A 16,926-nucleotide genomic window follows, 5' to 3' on the forward strand; every position below is an offset into this window, starting at 1 on the left:
TGTCAAGTGTCTGAGGCTGGATTTGAATTCAGGTCCTCCTGACTCTAGGGCCGGTGCTCTATCCACGGTGCCACCTAACTGTCCCCCCAGCTCAGAGTTTAAGAGGACAGAAGCAAAGACAGGTAACAACTGGAATATGAAATGGTGGCACGGTCTTTTAAGAGATGCAGAGAATGAGCTTAGACTTATGAGGAAGGGAAATGGAGAAAATAGAAGGATCTAAGAAGGGTATCATCATAGCTTGGTGGGGATGGGATGATCATAACAAGAAATTTAGAGAAAACAGAGTGAGAGGCAGCATGGAATTACAAATGGAGTGCTGGACTTGCTGTCAGGAAGGATTCCATTCACATTTCTCCTTGGCTACTACCCAGTTCTCTGCTCATGAGAAAGTTGCTGAGCCTTTGTTTACTTACTCATAAAATAGGTATGAAACCCATTGTCAGGAAGCTCAAAAGAGATCATGTTAACTTTACAAATGTTAAAACAGTGTACAAGTGATGTTGGTTGTTGTTATTTCTAAGCTCTTTTTTTTGCGGGGCAATGGGGGTTAAGTGACTTGCCCAGGGTCACACAACTAATAAGTGTCAAGTGTCTGAGGCCGGATTTGAACTCAGGTACTCCTGAATCCAGGGCCGGTGCTTTATCCACTGCACCACCACTTGCCCCTATTTCTAAACTCTTAATTTTGCTTCTGTTTACTCGCTCAAGGAGAATGAACTTTGGACTAGACAAAAATGGAAAAAATAGCTTATATAGAATTGAAATCAGAGACAGGGGAAAAGAGGACACCTAGATGCTCTTAATGATTTTGAATTGCCTGACCCAGACAAATCACATCCCAGGGCACATGAAGGAATTGGTCAGTGTCATTGCTAAGCAATTGCCAGTAACTTTTGAATGATTCAGAGAAATGATTGTGTTTTGAAAGACAAGAGCTATCAATAAAACATACAAAAAAAAAGAAAATGAATAAAAAAGGAAACAAAGGTCACAGTGAATGGCAGAGGTGCTGCCGGCCTGGAGAAGGGCAGATATGCTGTTTCAAAACAGGAAAGCTAGAGTACCATCTATAACCTGTAGGCCAGTGAGTTTAATTTTGTTACTGCCAAAAGTCAAGAAGATATTATTAGCTTTCACTATATTTTTAGATACAAACATCTAGAAAAGGAAGCAGTGATCACAAAAAGCCAGCATGGCTTCATCACATACAGGTTGGACCAGAATGACCTTATTTCCTCTCTCCCTGCATAACAAAACTGGTGGATCAGAGAAATGCCATGGCCATATTTATATTTTAACACAACATTTGACAGTCTCTCATATGACGCTTGTGAATTAGATGAAAAGATGTGAGCTCATCTATATTGCAGATAAGTTGATTTGAAATTGGCTGCATGAATGGATCCAAGTAGCTCAATGTCAATGAGGAGACAGTTCTCCACTGGAACACTCCAGAGGTCCATATGCTTTAACATTTTTATCAGTGAATTGGATGAGAACCCCCAAAATAGTTAGCACTTATACAGCACATTAAGGCTTTTAAAACACTTTACACACATTTTCTCACTTGATTCTCACAAGAACCCTGGTAGGGAGATGCTATTATTATTCCATTTTATAGATGAGGAAACTGAGGCTGAGATAGGTTAAGTGACTTGCTCAGGTTCATAATCTGGTAAATAGTTAAAGAAGGATTCAAATATAGGTCTTCCTGACTCCAAGTCCAGCACTCTATCCATTGCACCACTTAGCTGGCTAAGTGACAGACTCGGGCAATTTACAGATGACTTTAAACTGAAAGTCATAGCTATTGTGCTCAATAGCAGAGTTAAGATCCAATGAGATCTCAACAGACCAAATCTGATAAGATGAAATTCAGCAGTGAATAAGATAAAATCTAAAATTTAGGCTTTAAAAAATCAATTTGAAATGTGCAAGATGGGAGTTGGAGGGCAAGAGCACGATTATTATTCAAATAATCTGCAATCTCAGTGAGATTAAAATATGACATGGCAGTCAAAGAAGCTAATGAGATCTAAGGTCAGTCAGTCCACAAACACCTAGTAAGTGTTATCTATGTACCTGTTTTAAGCGGTAGAGATGTAAAAAAAGGCCAAAATATGATCCATGCTCTTAAGGATCTCAGTAGAATGGGGGAGACAGTATGCCAAATACTATGTCTATATCAAAGATATAGTGCTCATAGTGGGGAAACTAGAAGGAAGGCACTAGCTTGGGAGGTAGGGCAGAGAAGAACTGGAAAAGGCTTCCTGCATAATATAGAATTTGAGCAGAGTCTTGAAAGAATCCAGAAAAGCCAGGACATGGAGGTGGAGAGAGAGCATTTTGGTAATGGACACAGGAAGTACAAAGGCATTTGTGATGGGATAATGTTTGAGAAACAACCAGAAGGCCAGTGCTATGGATCATGTAATACATGGAGAGAAGGAAAGTATGAGAAGATTAGGAAGTACAAGGCACAGACTGCAAAGGTCTTTAAATGCTAAATAGACAATTTCCTTTTTTAATCCTGGAGATAAGCAGGAGTCAATGGTGTTTATTGAACAAAGTCCGACCTGCACTTTGGTAAAATCACTTTGGCAGCTGAGAAGATAGATTAGATTGGCTAGAGACAAGGTAGGAAGACAAATTAGTAGGCTGTTGCAATGGTCCAGGCATAAGGTAATGAGGGCATGAATTAGGGCAGCAGCTCTATGAGTGAAGGGACATATATGAGAGATATTGTGAAGGTAGAAACAAGTCGACAACAGAGAGAACATTTTAACTGAGTGTAAGTGAGTAGTTGACAATACTAAGGAGGTAAGCCTGGGTAATGGGGAGAATGGTGGTGACCTTGACAATTAATTTACAAGAGAGGGTTTTAGGGGGCAATTTGTGAGTTCTGTTTTGCACAATTCGAGTTAGAGATGCATATGGAAAATCCAGTTCAAGTTGCTAGCAAGACAGGAGTTCAGGAGAGCTGAGGGTTAGGGTTTGATATAAATATTTGGGAATCATCTTTACAAATGTGATAATTGAACTCAGAGGCTAGTAAGATCATTAAGTGATGTAGTCTCAGAGAAAAGAGGTCCTAAGACTTAGTATTGTGTTATACCCAAGTTAATGGGAGTAATATAGATGAAGACCCAACAAAGAAGACTGAGGAAAAAAGATCAAACAAATAGGAGAACTTTGTTGTTGTTCAGTCATGTCCAACTCTTTGTGACCCCATTTGGGATTTTCTTGGCAAATACCCTGGAGTAGTTTGCCATTTTCTACTCTTGTTTATTTTATAGATGAAGAACTGAGGCACACAGGGTTAAGTGAATTGCCCAGGGTCACACAGCGTGTCAGTATCTGAAGCTGGATTCGAACTCATGAAGATGAGTCTTCTTGATTCCTAGCCCAGTGCTCTATCCACTGTGCCACTCAGCCTCCCAAGGAGAACCTTAGGCTTTATTAAAAGAGGCACAGTGTCCCAGAATAAGGAATTGATAGACACATGGTAATTTTCCATGGCCAAAAGACCTTGAAAATACTGTGTCTAGTTCCAGGAGCATTCTAAGAATGACTGACAAGATAGAGAGAACCCAGGGGAAGTAGTATAGAATTATGGGCCCTTAATTCCATCTAGGGATGCTTTGCCTGTAGGGGAGAAGATGTAAGTGGGTAATATAAGAAGTCTCCAAATACTTAAAGGACTCGTATAAAAAGAAGAAAGATTAGATTTATTCTACTTGAGTTTGGAGGGCAGAACCAGAAGGACTGGCTAGAAGTTCCAAAGTGGCATCACTCACTCATCAGAGTTATTGCTAGCTTCACTTAAGTCTCTTAGATGTAATCCTTGGGATAAACCAAAGTTGGTCTCTCCATTTTCAGAGACCCCAAATGACCCCTGAAAGCTAGTACTCAAGAGATTTTTGCTTCTACCCTTTGCCGCTTTGCCAAAGGCCACATTTCTTCGGTGAAGAGACATGTAGGTCAGCAGGAGGGGCCATTGCAGCAGGAGAACCATCTCTCCAACCAGAAGGCCAAGCGCTGCTGCAGTCCACTGCCCAATGCAGCCCACAGAGTGCTCTGTGTGCATGGAGGTGAGTGAGTATGGCTCGGTTCGTGCCAAAGAAAATTTGGCTTCTCTTCAGTTCAGTCTCCCTGCGTGTGAATCTCAGGATCTTGGTGAGCACTAAGAGATTTTTCTCTCCTAAACTTTCTATCCCCATGATGGCTTAGGTCAGTGTTCCCTGCATAAATGAGCAAATAATAATGACAAGAAGTGCTATTTATGCACATATTCAAGGTGTGTAACATGCTTTACAGACAATCTCTCAACAGCCCTTCAAGATCAGGGCTGGAAGAATTTCTGTTTCCCTTTTATAAATGAAGAATTGAGTTTCAGAGAAAGGAAATTACTCTGAGGTAGATGGGGCATCAGAGATCCTTGAACCCAAACCCCTCATTTTAGCGGTGATAAAACTGAGATCCTGTGAGATCAAGAGACTCCCACATGCTAGGTCAAGCAGAAAGTGGCTGAACCATAATTAAAATGGAGGTGTGGGATCACAAGAGCATAAGCTCTCCCTAATCCACTGAAGTCAGTCTAGCCCCCAGATTGTACAGATGAAGAAGCTCACACCCCAAGATCTTTAATTGTTTGCCTAAGATCACACAAGGATTAAGTGGCTGAGCCAGGATTCGAACCCAGATCCTTTGACTCCAAGTCTAGGGCTTTTTCTTTATCACAGCTTCAGCTCTCCTAAATAGCATTTGAACACAAGTTTTCCTAACTGAGATTCTAGCAATCTGTTCTGTGAGAGGTAGCCCAGTACAGTGGAAAGCATGCTGAATTTGAAGACAAAGAATCTGAGTTCAAATCCTGGCTATGTAACTATAAGCAACTCACTGCCTCAATTTCCTCATTTGTAAAAGGAAGGTGTTTCATGAGATGCCTTGATGTTGCTTCCAATTCTTTTTTTTTGGTGTGGCAATGAGGGTTAAGTGACTTGCCCAGGGTCACACAGCTAGTGTCAAGTATCTGAGACAGGATTTGAACTGAGGTCCTCCTGAATCCAGGCCCGGTGCTTTATCCACTGCACCATCTAGCTGCCCCTGTTGCTTCCAATTCTTAACCTAGGAGTCTATGATCCCAATTCACTTAATAAATGCTTAAAGAATGGGACTAAAATGAATTGTAGCACAGCAACATCAAGAGGGAAGAGCTCAGACACCGGGCAGCATACAATTCTGAGGGTTCCTGTGGTCGGCGACCTTGGGTAGCTCACACTTTCTGCTTACCTCGCTCCCTTGGCAAAATGGTGACTAATAATATCTCCCGGAGACAACATAAGGAGTGGGAGGAGGGGAAGCACCTGCAAAGTACTTAGAGCACCTTTGAGGACAAAAAGGTCTTTCATATCCCATCGGGCATTGGCATCAAAAATAGAACACGCTCTTTAATTGGCCCCGAGTCCACCTTCAAGACAATTCAATCTGGCACTAACGTTAGGGTCTGCCAACAGCACAGGACTCAGGAGAGGCCAGCCACATCTAGAGCCAGCCATCTCATTGGGCAGTTCTATCTTTGAGGTTTATTGTTCCCAAATGAACCACACTGGGTAAAAATGAAGTTCACTAATAACATCTCTGTGGTACTCTGAGGTTTGTAAAACCCTTTACATATAACATAGCCTTTGATCCTCACAAGAAGCAGGTCAGCAAGTACTATAATTATCCCCATTTTAGGGGTAAGCAAACTGAGGCCCAGAGAGGTGAACCTTTACCCAGGTTAACATAGCCAGTAAGAATCAGAAGGGGGATTTGAACTCAGCTGAGATGTGGAGGGAAGGAGAAAGGAGAAGAGAAAAAGAAGAGGGGATTTCTTTTTGAAAAGGGGCATTTGTTAGGCATAGGATTTTAGGAAACATCTGTAGGAACTCTAACGAGTGATAGAAGGGTGGACAGAATCTATCTATTCCAATCCTTCATTTTACAGATGGGAAAACTGAGGCAAAGAAAGTTTAAGTTACTTTTCCAGGATCACACATAAGATCATAGATCTAGAACCAGAAAGGACATCATAAGTAATCCAGTCCAACTCACTCCTTTTTTTGCGGGGCAATGAGGGTTAAGTAAATTGCCCAAAGTCACAGAGATATTAAGTATCAAGAGTCCAAGGCTGGATTTGAACTCAGGTCCTCCTGATTCCAGGGCTGGTGCTTTATCCACTGAACCACCTAGCTGCCCCTCAACTCCCTCCTTTTACAAATGGGGAAACTGAGACCCTGCCCTGAGTCACACATAGGATCCTATATCTAGCGCTGGCAGGGACTTCAGAGGCCCCCTTCCAATGTCAGAGAGAGAGAGTAAGCAGTGGAGTAAGGGTCTGAGCCCAGATCCTCTGACTTCATAACCTTTTTCTATGGCACAGAACTTTAACAAGCTTCTCGTGACTGAAGAAGAGGCTATTACTTTCTGTCACTCAACTCCTAGGGTAACTCCTCATTTGCAAAAATTGGAAATCTTCCTAGTCCATCATAATCACCACCCCTGCCTCCTCTGCCCACCTCTTTTCCACTAAGAATGGGTTGAATGGATGGGCATCTCAAGTTTTCAAGCTAAGGCTGGATGAATGCTTGTTATATATGTGGTAAAAGGGACCAAGCTGTGTCTACAGCCCCTGGGGTCCCTTCTGATTTGGGGATTTCTTCTCAACTCCTTTGAGGCTGAGAGCATGAGCTTCTTGGGCCCCTCCATACAAAGTGGGGTATAGAACCCTATCCATGAGATAAACTCCCAAGGACTTGGGCAAGAGACATCCCTGCTATCTCCTATTATCACCTAGATGTCATCTCCAGGCTTAGGGACAGAAGAGGGAGGGAGGGAGCATTAAGAGTTTTGTAGTGATCTCCCAAGCTTTGGGGGACTCTAAGCAAGATCTTAAGACACTCCAGGGAGGGATGTGGAGCAAACATGGGAGGAGTCAGCCTGCCTCCCCCTGGCAACAAAGCCCCCAAGCACAGGTGGGTCCAGCACAGGCCAGGCTAGTAGGGAAGATGAAGCTATAGCCCCTGACACTTCAAGGCAGTTTTCCAGGGGGACTGCAAGAGGTGGAAAAAAGATGGGGAAGGTTACAGGGCTGGTAGCAAGAATCTGGTTGGGGAGAGAGGCGAATGGGAGGTTGTATGAGATGTTTAGTATGGCCTAGTCCAATCCACACCTGAATAAGAATCTTCTCCACAGGTTAACCATAGATTACATTTGTATAGCTCCGTATGGTTTGTACATTGCTTTATACGTGCTATTATATGATCCTCATAATAACCCTAAGAGATAGGTGCTATTTTTATCGTTATTTTACAGATGAGGAAACTGGAGCAAGCAGAGGTTCAGTGACTTGCCAAACATCACATAGTAAGACTGAGACAGGATTTGAACTCATGACTTCCTGATTCCAGGTCTAGTGCTCCACACACTGCACCTATACCTAACAAGTGCTTGTCTAGCTTTTAAAAAGTCATCCCTCCCTCTCTCCCAGTATTTAATGCAATATCACCATCATTCTTAGAAAGGGAATGTCAATTGATGGACTTATGGCTTTAAAGGGATCCAAATATTCCTTCTCTGGCTACTACTCCCTTATATTTATTTATTTATTTGTTTATTCGTTTGTTTATTTTACTCCCCTATAATTATAACCTCACTTTATTAAAATGTTAGCTTAAGGGAAGCATGGAAATATACACATATCTTCTATATACATATATGTGTATGTGCATGTGTGTCTGTATGTATATACACACATACATGTATACATATATAAACACAAGCCTACTTAGCACATAGTAAGTGTTTAATTAATACTTTTAATTCAGAAAATGGGTGATGAAGAGCCTTGCACACAGTGGGATCTCAGCAAATAGCAAGTGCTCCTTGGCTGGTTGTTAAGAGTGGGGAACATTTAAGGGAAATGCCCAGTCCAGTGTGTGTGTGTGTGTGTTCTGTGTTTATTGCTGATATCATATTCTCATTTCCAAAGTCTTCCATTAATAGCTTCTTCCATTAAAAAGAAATCATCATAGATCTGTTTATGGTGAAAACTTTAGTGAACCATCTGAAGTAGAAATCCATGGAAAGGAAACCTTGGTCTTACAATCTGAAACCAGGTCCAACTCATCTGACTTCAGATGTTGGTTCAGACTTAGAGACAAGGTTTATCCACTGGGGGTTCAGGCAAGCTGCTCCCTACTTATATTTCTGAAGAAATGCCAGGAAACACTGAGCCATCACAGCTGGGCTTTGCTATGTACCTTTTGTTATTATCTGACTGAAATTCAAGTAAAATTCCCATCCATGGAAGTTTGTCTTTCTGTATTCGGTGCTCTGTAAGGGGTATGCCACACACATGCCACGTAATATGAATTAACTGTGGAGCAAATATCCTAAGAGAGGAACCAAAACACTAGAAGCTGCAGTAGTGGAGATGCCAGGGAGGGGGCACCGTAGGTCTTTTGCTTTTCATATTCAGGGTTCCAGTCTGACTCGTCTGATTTCAAAATCATGATGTAGTGAACGAAGCAACATGCCAAGGAGGTCAAAGGTGCTTCCTTCCCTCTTCTTCCAAAACAAAAGGGATCATAGGACCATTAAGCTAATGCTGAAAAGGACCTCAAAAGTCAACTAGTCCCACCTCCTATTTTTTACAGATGGGGAGGTTTTACAGACAAGGAGGTTAAAGGAGTTTTCCATGATCGTGGAGCAACAGAACGAAGATTGAAATCCAGGTTCCCTAATTTCAGAGCCAGTGCTTTCTCCACTATACCAAGCTATCTCGAAAGCCAGAGAGTGAATCCCCAGAGGATGTTTCACTGCAGCTAGGGATGGGTCTCTCACCCCTAAATGGCCTTTTTATTTTCCCTTTTCAATAAAACTACTGAGCTTTTTTATAATGCTCGCCAGAAATGGTTCTATACAACCTGCTGGGCTCAGTAGAGCCCTAACACACTCTGTGTTCCACTGTATCCATCTGATGACTTCATGGGAATCCTCGCTGGAGACTTAAAATTAAAACCTCAGGCATCCACCAGGAAGATATGTACTATGAAGCCACAGCAGCTCTCCCCAAAATACTGGGGTGAATATTGATTAATACCACCCAGTGTGATCATGTGGGCTTCATGGCCACTTAGAAGAGCAGGGTTTGGGAGGGGCTACTTTTGCTCTATCCCCCAAGGATGCAATGCACAAATCTTCCTACCAGAGTTGTGTTTTCACTCAAGCTGTGTGTTGTGTTGGGAACACTCTCTTTCCCCTTTTCATCTGCTCAGTTCCAACTGCTTCACTCCTTCACAGGGACACTTCTTGCCTCCCCAGAGTGCTGTGAGGAAAATACTTTCTAATACTTACTTTGTGAATCACTCAAGGGTCTTGGATTTTGTCAGTGTGGCTACTTCAATCAATCAACAAGCACTCATTAAGCACCTACCATGTGCCAGACAGTGTGATAGACAGTGACAAAGACTGAATGAGACTTTTCCTATCCTTAAGGAACTTATATTTTATGTGAATTTTCCCTATCCTTCAAAGACCAAATCAAAGGCTACCTTTTCCATGGGGCTCTCTCTAATGATTCACACCAGGGAAGCCCCTAGCCTTGTTGAATCTCAGTCATGCCCAATGCTTTGCATCCTCATTTGGGGTCTTTTTGGCAAAGATATCAGAGTGCTTTGCCATTTCCTTCTCCAGCAACATAGAGTCTTAAAGAACTTCTTAGAACAGCAAGAGGTTTAGTGAATTCCCCAGGTTCAAAAAGCCATTAGGTTTCAGGAGGGGGACTAAAACTCAGTTCCCAATCTATGATGCCAAGATTCCTCTCTATCAAAAATGGATGATAATCCCACAGGAAGAGAAGCCACAGCTGGGTTGCAATCTGCACCAAGTACCAGGAAGTCTACATTAATGCAAACCACAGAGCTATCCAGTCAGTATTCAGGCCATTGTTATCTTGATGAGGACTCTGGAAACTTTGGGGCCTAGAACAATTTTCTTCAACAATCCACTCTTCTCACATTAAATATTTGAAAATCAAATTTTAAACAAAGCACATTTAAATATTTTTTTAAATCTATGGGGTGGCAAAAAAGGAAAGATGATGTGTAGGAGCAGGATATAGTTGAGGAATTGTCTGGCTGAAAGGGCCATGGGTTTAAAAGTGGGGTGTATGTGGAAGTTTTAGGAATAGAGGAGAAATAGAATGTTAGAGAATAATGCTAAAATATTAAAGGATGCTCCTTTAAAGTATGCTATTGGGTGTCTTTTTATCTGATGCAGTCTTCCTAGATAAAACTGTAGTTTGAGATAATGCTCCTTTTTATCCATTAGATCAATGAAAGAAAACAGGGCCATTTATGATTTCTAAGTGTTGGCAACATCAAAAAGAAGTTGTGCATTAAGGAGTTCATCTTCCACACTCCCTTGTTTGAAGCCAGAGAATTAAACAGGAACTACTCTTGCCAAATTAATCTCACTGTCTTCTGAGAGGTTTATTGCTCTAGTAGCTCTTAGCATGCTAACAAATGGTCAGCACCACGGACAGAGGCAGACACAATGTGATGAGGCCCAGTAATGGTTCCCAGTGTTCAAGAGGTCTGTATTGCTCTGTCATTGTAGCAGCCTGTGGAAGTGAGTGAGGCATTATCCTAGGGTATTTAAGGTGGGGAAAGGGTCATTATTAGTGTTGGTAGATTTAAGCATACTAAAGGACTTTGGTGTCTTTAGGCATTTTGGATTATGCATAAACTGAGAGCCAGGTAAATCTTTGGGACTAAGAAAAGACACTGCTGCATTATCTTAGCTTTGTGATAAAACTGTGTTCTTGTGTGTTGCTAGGTCTCTTCTCCAGGGTGCTAACTATCTAGGGGGCCACTTTGGGAGAGTAGTATGTATTTCTGGGTGTCCTTCCCATAGGAATCTGTTGTTCTCTAAAAACACATATTACTATCCCTAATGGCAAAGGGTTAGTGTTTGGAGGAGGGGCAAGTCTGTAGTGGAAAGGCTTATCAAAATGACGAAGAAGTCCATAACCCTTTATCCCAGAGATGTTCCTGTTGCCAGTAAGTTACAAGAAAAACAAAGAAAAGTTTCTCATACACCAAATAGTGCAGTGATAGCAAAGAATTGGAAAGAAAGTAGATTTCCAATATTTGAGAAATGGCTAGCCAAATTGTGGTACAGAGTGTAACAGAATTTTACTGAGTTCTAAAAAGGATAAATATGAAGAATATAGAGCAGCATGGGACCACAAATGAACTGGCTCAAAGGGAAATAAGTAGAACTATGCCCTAGCCTCACCCATCCCAAAGCCTCCCTCCAGCCCTGGAGGTCATACTTTGGAAGTATTGCCTGCCGCTACAGCCTTTCCATCTGACTTGATGGTTCCTCTCAGAATCTTCATTTAAGGAGTACACCCAAGAAAGCCATGTCTCATTTCTCTGCAGGCTATACTCAGGACTTCGTCTCCTATGCCCATAACTGGGTGCCTCTGTCTCCTCTCCCCATCCATTTTCATATTCCTTTTATGTCTTCCCCTACTACAATATATATTCCTCAAGGATAGATACTGTCTGTCTCTCTACTTGTATCTGTATTACTATTGGTTAACACAATGCTTGGCATATAGTCAGTACTTAGTAAATGCTAGTTGACTGATTAACCAGGAAAACAATATACAGAATGACTACAAAGATGTCAATGTAAGGAACAAAAAGAAAACACTAAAGGTTGTACATGCTATGGAATTACAATGATCAAGCCTGACCCTGAAAGACAGAGGAGGAAATGCACTGTCTTCTCTTCTTTTCAGAGGTGAGGGACTATGGATTCAGAATATTGCTTACACTGCCAAACGTAGTGGATGTGTCAGCTAGTTTTACAAAACCAATTTTCTTTCTCTTGTTCATTCTTTGTAATGGAGTGGATCTCTGAGTAAATAAGGGAGGAGGGAAATCTTTGTAAGATATTGGCAAGTTGGAGTGGTTTTAGACAATGATGGGAAATTTTTGGAGGTGACTCAAAACCATACCAACCTGACTTCCTTTAAGCCTCAATTCTAAAAGAGGGCTTTGTTATCTCTGCCACTACCCATAGCTGCTAGTGCCTTCCCCAGTAAACTACCTTGTATTCATTTTATACATTATGAATACACTTACATAAGTTCATTTTACCTCTTCTATTCAAATTAAGAACTTTCTCGAGGTCAGAGAATGTTTCCCTTTGGCTTTGTATGCTCAGGATTACCACAGTGAGGGGTACCTAGTGAAAACCTGATATATACTTGGTGCTGATTACTTTGATTGATTGGAAAAAGTTTTAGTAAGGACAGCATAACTCTCTAAGCCTATGAAGGTTTGTCACACAGAAAAGAGATTAGTCTTGGCCCTGGGTGGTAGAGTAGGACTAATAGAAAGAAGTTGCTGGGAAGCAAATTTCAGCTTAATATAAGGAAAATCACCCCAACAATTAGAACCACCCAAAAATGGAACAGCCTGCTTTGGGAGGCTGAGTCAGCTGTGTGACGTGGGAAGCAAAACAGCAAATGCAATCTTGGGCTGCACTAAGAAGTGCTTTCCAGGATCAGGGAGACCAGAGTCCTTCTGAAATCTGCCCTCATCAGGACTATTGCAGTTAGTTCTGGGTGCCACCGTTTGAAGACATTGATGACCCTAAGAATGTTCAGAGAAGGGCAGCAGAATGGTAGAGGCCCTTAACTCTTTGCTCTATCAGGATCCGTTGCAGGAGTTGCTCAGGCTTAGTTTGGAACAGAAAATATTTAGGGGGGAATGATAACCGTCTTCAAGTATTTGAAAGGCTGTTGTACAAAAGAAGGAAATTATTTGCTTTCCTTGACCCTAGCAAGCAGATCTGGGAGCAATGAGTGCAAGTTGGAAAGAGGCCACCTTAGGCTTAATGTCAGGAACCGCATTTTAACCATGAGAGTGGTTCCCAGCACAATGTGCTGCTTCTGGAGGTGATGGGTTAGCCCTCCTGGGAGGCAGAAGCAGAGAATGGAGGATTGCTTGCCAGGCATGTTGGTATGGGGATTCCTTCTGGGGATGAATTGAACTAGATGGCCGAGAAAGGCCCTTCCAATTCTCAAATTCTGTGTTCTTATGAATTCTGAATCACTGGAGGTCCTCAAGGAAAGGTGAGATGAGCACTTGTTGGGGATAGTCAGGTATATCTTGCCCCTCTAAGATTCTGTGCTTCTCTGTTACCAGCATACCGACACTGGAGCTGGCAAAGAAGGGAGAGAGAAGGATGTCTATAATAAAGGAAAACGCAGTTTGTTTAATGAAAAATGGAAAGTCACCGAGGGGATGCTCTTTCTGTGCTCATGTTGTCAGGCAGTGTCATTCATATGTTTTCCAAACTTCCCAGCTCCTGGGAGGTATTCAATATGCCACAAGCCAGCTGCCAGTGTTTTGTAATCTAGCACAAGGGCCAGCTAAAGTGCTGCAGAAATCAGGCTGCAGTGGCAACTTGTATTCCTTAAAGTCTCTCTAACCTCCTGATTATCATGATAGCAACTGAAAAAGCAACCGAAGACTTATGGGAGCCATTCATTGCTGCCACTACACCCAAGAAAAAAGCAGACTGAAGCCAGGTACAAAAGGTACTTCAAAGTAAATAGCAAAAGAGAGGGAATCCTGCCAACAACCCTCAGAGCTTGACAGAGGAGCACTGCCCAGGGTCCCATTTAACTCCTCATCTCACATCTCTAGAATGAGTTAGAGATTAAAAATTGCTTTTCTCATGACACTCCTGGTGAGCATTATTGTCCCATTTACAACGGAGAGAACTGGGACCCAAAAAGGTTAAGTGACTTGCCTGTGGTATCACAGATAATATATGTCTAAGCTAGATCCAACTGCACATCTCTAGACTCTGTGTGTCCTTTCAAAATAACATGCTGAGTCAGCCAGTGGAATTCTTATGCTCAGACATCTAGTTGGGTACCCACAGCAAAGCTCCCAAGATAACAAAGTCAAATTTATCTCATTTTCCTAGCATTTGGGACGAGCTTGAGCCAAGCACAGTTACATTGATGCTGGCATGCATGGAAGAAAGAGATGATATGTTCCCTATGGAGTTGATGTCCATGAACTTAATCAGGATTTTAGAGCAAGAAGTGACCTTGAAAATTATTTCTACACAAGCAACAAAACAGAGAGAGTGGCAATGTGGTCTAAACATGATGACCCTGAGGTCCAGAAACCTGTGCTCAAATCCTGGTTCCAACACCAATCATATGACTTTTCCAAAGTCAGTTAGCCTTTTTGAGTCTTAGTTTTCCCCTCTTTAAAATTGGGGGTTTATTTACCAAATTCAATATCATAGAGATATGGTGTAGAAAGAGAATAATACATGAGAAAAACAGAGCTCCACAGAAGAAAAATCCAAAAAAGGGGCCAGTAGTCAAAACCCATATCCCTAAATGTCTTTACACAGGTGCACAAATCATAAGCAGCAAGCAAGAAGAACAAAAGGCTCTAACACAAGGAGGCAAATGTGGCCTCACAGACATTGCTGAGATTTGGGGGAGGGATAAAAATGATGACTAGAATGTGCTTCTGGATGGGTAGACCTTATTCCAAAGAAACAAAAGATAAAAGGGGTGTTGTGTGGGGCTCATTTGAGGAAATTTGGGGACCAGAATGAGTGAGGTATAAATTAAAGCATTTGGGTGAAGGTTAATGAAGGAATTAAATGAATAATTTTTTTTCCATCAGAGCATAGTGTAGACTACCTATGAATAGAGGAAATAGATGAAGAATTTGGGAAGCATACCATATAAGCCTGGCACAGATGCCTGTTATAGCAATGATGGGAGACATTAGTTATCCAGACACCTGCTGTAGCTTGCTCTCTCCCAAAAGCAAAGCAGCTAATAACTTCCTGAATTACCATAATGATATTTTCATCCTTCTGACGTTGGAAGGATTAAGAAGGGGAAAATTATATTCTAGATCTGCTTTTCATCCAGAGCAAGAACTGGCTGCTGTGGTTGTCATGGGGGTGCGGGTCCCAGAAGAGGAATGGCTACACCTTTGTGGAGTATATTCAGAGAGAAGGAGAAAGAAGGCCTAGCATAGTCTTACATGCACCCTAGATTTTAGCAGCACACATTTCAAAGCATTAAAAGGAAGCATACATAGGCTTATGCGGACTAAAATTCTACTCAGGAAGCCAGATGAAAAGAGATGAAATCAGACAAGAATAAAATTCTCAAGACACAGAGGGAAGTAATTCTGATGAGGAAGGAAAATGAGCATTGTCAGAAGAAATTCAAGGGGACACATAAAGAATTCACCAAGCAAAATGGATTTTAAAAGGTTAAGTGCAGCAGGCAGAAGCAAGGGCAGGTAACAGAAAGTGAACACAACAAGCATGCCACAGTACTTATACTTATGACATGTCTGCTGAAGCTCAGCACATACTGAAGCTAGCAAGGAAAGCTCAGAACAACCAAAAGGGTATTTTCACCACATTGCTCTGAGTGCCCACCACCACCAAACTGTGAAGGAGAAAAACAGAGGTGCCTCAAAGGAGGGCTATGGCTACAGCTCTAGGCAGATGCAAAGGGGAAAACTGACAAGAGAGAAGGAAGAGTCACTTAAAGCTTATTTTGCTCCAGTGTTCCCTGCCCATAAATTGACAAGCATCTATTTAGCGCCTTCTCTGCGCCAGGTGCTAGAGCTACAATGACAGAACTAATTATGCCAAGAATAACCTCTTGGAGACCACGGCTAGTATGTATCAGATGTTGGACTTGAACCCAGATCTCTCTGACTCTCAGATTGGCCATGCTTTCCCTATCGAAATTGATACCCAATGTAAGAAGGGAGGCTTTAAGAGAGCACCTACCTGTCCTTCAAGAATTTAAGTTTCCTAAGCCAGATGAATTATTGTTGGATACTAGAAACAGTGGCAAATGTAATGCACTGACTATGACTGATTTGGTAAAACTATGGAAAATGAAGGATGTTTTATAAGGCTACAAAAAGGCAAATATAGATCTGATTTTCAAAAGATTAGTAGAACATGGTCTCAAATTCTAGGTGACTAAGCTACCTGTGATTTTTTGAATAATCTGATAGCATTATGAAATAGATTAAGAATATCTAGAAAAGGAAGCAATGAGAGAAGCCAACCAAGATGGTGGAGAAGGAGGAAGCCATATTCCCTTGACCATCTTCACTGTGACTCCGCCAAGACCTACAAAATGCAATGGACCAAGCCTTGATTAGAAAATCCAAGAAAAAAATCATAGAAAGTCATTTTCCAGCAGAGGTAAACATTGGGAAACAGACAGATGTATCTACAGATTCTAGGAATGAAAACTACATGGATATAACCTTCAAGAACAGGGACTGAACAAGAACCTTCAACTGGACACTAGGGCAAGAAGAGGTACCATATATAGTCCAGACAGGGCTTATCTTGCTCAAGGAATAGGAATACATGCTATCTGGCAGATCCATCACATATACCCCACACCTGCATCACTGATCCAGTGCAAGAAGGGACTTGTTCCTAGGGGTTAAAAACAAGGTCACTGAGGGATTGTGGGAACCTGAACCTAGGAATGTCAGTACAGGGCAAGGACTACTTTTAAGCCCAAAGTTCTGTACTTGTTAAACAGCAGAAGCAGAAATAAGCATCTGAAGTGAAGTGGAGATTCAAATCCACCCTGCAGTGCATTCTAAATCTGAGGAAGAACCTGAGCAGGTAGGTAAGATCAAAGGGAATCCTGTAATTCTATTTCCCTGAACTTTCATGACCATCCTAGCTAGGAAATGAGAGCAGCAGATGAAATAACTGGAAAAGAATAGTGAGTTATGGAGAAAAGAATTAGAAAGAGAATTAACAGCT

At 41.8% G+C, this 16,926-nt stretch overlaps 1 protein-coding gene across 2 annotated transcripts in view; it reads right to left on the reverse strand.

Annotated features, from left to right (window-relative positions):
* AMPH (amphiphysin) overlaps positions 1–16,926 on the reverse strand; it is a 196,882-nt gene that overhangs the window by 120,617 nt on the left and 59,339 nt on the right. The window lies entirely within an intron of this gene.

The sequence above is a fragment of the Dromiciops gliroides genome, chromosome 1 (genome assembly GCF_019393635.1).
Source record: "Dromiciops gliroides isolate mDroGli1 chromosome 1, mDroGli1.pri, whole genome shotgun sequence".
In the NCBI taxonomy this organism is placed as follows: Eukaryota; Metazoa; Chordata; class Mammalia; order Microbiotheria; family Microbiotheriidae; genus Dromiciops; species Dromiciops gliroides.